Consider the following 2848-nt stretch of genomic DNA (forward strand, 5'->3'; position numbering starts at 1 on the left):
CCCCTTTTTTTGCCCCCCCCCCCACCTGACCTCTGCCAGAGGCAGAAGAGAAAACAGCAAGTTACTGGGGGGGAAAAAAAACAGCCAGTTTGGAGCAGGAGCATATGTGTAGAAGGATTCGATTTTGACATCAATTAAGTATATAACCAGACAAGTGCACGTGACTTTGGAGGGTGTCCTCTTACCAGAGCACATCCCGGAAGCCTGCTTACCTTCCCCTCTGGCTCCATGCTGCTGCTCTTGACAAGGCTGCTTTCCTTCCTGTGTATTTCCCCCCAGCAATTATGCTCCTCCACTGAAATCTAAATTTTCCATACTGCTGCCTGTTACTAATAAAACCTGACTACCTTGCACTATTAAACAGTCGAATCATACTACGTGCCATTTTTATTGGTGGTGACTGTAGCAAATTAAAATGCCTACGCAGGGACATTAACACTCACCTCCTCATTGTTATTAGGATATATAAACTGTTTGGAATAAAGCTCCCTGATTTTGAAAAATCACTTTCCCGCTTCTAGGTTAAAGTTGACTTAGGCTTCTTTAAAACAAACAAAACATCAATGAGTAAAATGCTGCAAGTGCCCAGGCTGGGTGCTGTGTCCCTTGCTATCTGTCGGCCCTTCCTGGCAGGACAGGTCCCTGGAGATCGGAGGCCACCAGGGGAGCAGGGGAGCAGAGGGATTCCTCCAGGGCCTTCTAGCCACCCCTCCACAAAACCGCCCTGGAAACTGCACTCGGGCCGGGAGTCGTGTTCAGACATGTGAGTGAGGTCGCCTGTAGATGAGCGGGCACTTGGCTCTGGCCGCCTTTCTGGCCTTCTCAGTTGGAATGGAAGAAAATGGCCAGGCACTGCAGGGAAACGAATAGCAACCCAGAACGCAGGATCTAGTTCTCGGAGCAATCACCCAACAATGAGTAGTTTCATTTTCCTGTGGATCCTCCCTCTTTCCTCGAGTGTGCACTAAAACTTGGGGGGGGGGGAGTTAACTGGATCATGTTTCTGTTTCTCGTCTGTCTCTACAGTGATCAAGGCATTTTGGACACGTCGGTGTGGATGTCCACGTTTCAGCGAGCCAGTTTTCCATGCGAGGCCAAGCGCTAAGAAGGGCCGGATACGAAGCCCCGGGTTTGAGGGTCTTCGGGGGAACGCTAAGGGCTTCGTAGGCCCAAGCCCTGGCCAGACCCTGTGGAATCCTGGCGCTCTGCGGGAGGCAGAGGAGGCGGCGACGTGGTTCCGGAGTCGCGCGGCGGGCGGCGAGGGGGCGCTGTGGCCCGCGACTGCCCGCCTTGGCTCAGCCGCAGTGGCCCCGGCGCGGCCCCAGCGCCACTGACGAGCAGCGTTAAGCCCCTGCTCCTGTCGCGACCTGCCTCTTCAGCACCGGTTTTATTCGGGAATCAAGGAAAACGATACAAGGGCATTTCAATAAAACTTACGCCGCGTGTACCATTTCTCATTGTTTTATTACTTTGGTTTTCTATAGAGTTTTCAAGAGTTTATGGATAAATAGCTACCATTTTGGTGTGTGTAATTTTGAGGTGCAATTTAAGATTAACACCCACATATTACATGTGTTCTGTTTAATGAAGAAACATTTAAAATGCAAATGGTTTCAATGTGTCAATGTATTTACTCATAACCCATGATCCTCTGCTCCAGGATTTCCTGGCGTGTGCCTGGAGGGAGAGACAACACGAAACAAAAAAAGAGGGAGAAGTATAGCTTTACAATTTCCTCTTTCTCTTTCTTCTCTTCTCTCTCTCCTCCTTCTACCCCTCCTTGGTCTTCTTCTTTTTCTTTTTTGAAATCTGAAATAACGTCGTTATAAACCGTGCAAAATCTAAGTTCAGATGCAACGTGGTTTTGTATCCAGCTTCAATTACAGCCCAAGCCTCCTGTTCACTTGGATTTCGGATGCATCGGTATTCCTAGGTTTCCAAATGCGCGCTCATAGCTGAAGCGCTTCCCTGGCAAGGGAGCAAGGGGCAGAAACGCTGGGAGGTGAAAGATCCCCAGCGCCCCTGTCCCGAGGGCCAGCGGGGTCCCCTCCTGAAGAGATCTAAATGGTCTGAGAGGCCTGGATGGTCCCTGGGCAGCGCTGGAAGGGACTCCAGGCGGCCCCCAGGGTGCTGGGATGCCTGGATTCCAGGGCCAAAGGCAGGAGAAATTCCTTTTGTTTTGTTTTAGTTTGTTTCACCTCCTAAACGCCCATATTCAGTTAAACTGCTTTCCTCACGGAGCTATCTTCTCTCCAGAGTACTGCGAGTTTCTCCGTTGCTAACCTGTCCCTCCCGGATTCTTTTAGTGGGCAGCCAAAGTCCCAGTTCTCCGGCAGATGCCCCGCCTCCGACGCGCTTCCTGAAGTTTCTCTGCTGCGCGGGGTCTGGAGAAGCCTCCTTTCCCCATTTCTTAGCGTCCGGCAGACTTGGTCCCTGCCCCAGTCTCCTCGCTGTTCTCACGCGTCCCCTCGTCCTCCGCTGTCCTGCCGTCCCCACCTCCCTCAACTCTGCAGCTGCCTTTCGGTTCCCGCACGACTCACCCGTCTGCGGGCCGGGGGCCCAAGCCCCTCGTGGCGAGGCATCCGCGAGGCTCGAACTGAAGTCCCCCTGGCCTCGCTGGCCGCTGGCTGCTGTGACGCCAGGTCTTTGGCTGCGCTCGCGCCGCGCGCCCCGGAAGCGGCTCGGGCCGGGTGGGATCCCAGCGCCCGCAGCCTGGAACGCCAATAAAGGCAGGCAAAGGGTCACTTCTTGGACATGGGCAGACCTGAGTTCCTTCAAGGCATCAGAATTCAAGGAGGCGCGTTTCGGGAGCAGCGAAGGCCCGGCTTTAGTTCTTCATGGGGCCTTG

At 53.4% G+C, this 2848-nt stretch overlaps 1 long non-coding RNA gene across 1 annotated transcript; it reads left to right on the top strand.

The window, feature by feature from the left end:
• Positions 1-6: 6 nt before the first annotated feature.
• Positions 7-1608, top strand: LOC125619951. The gene is made up of 2 exons (XR_007351519.1): positions 7-918; positions 1027-1608. It is a non-coding gene; the product is annotated as an uncharacterized LOC125619951 (long non-coding RNA).
• Positions 1609-2848: the final 1240 nt, after the last annotated feature.

Source organism: Marmota marmota, unplaced genomic scaffold (assembly GCF_001458135.2).
Source record: "Marmota marmota marmota unplaced genomic scaffold, marMar, whole genome shotgun sequence".
NCBI lineage: Eukaryota > Metazoa > Chordata > Mammalia > Rodentia > Sciuridae > Marmota > Marmota marmota.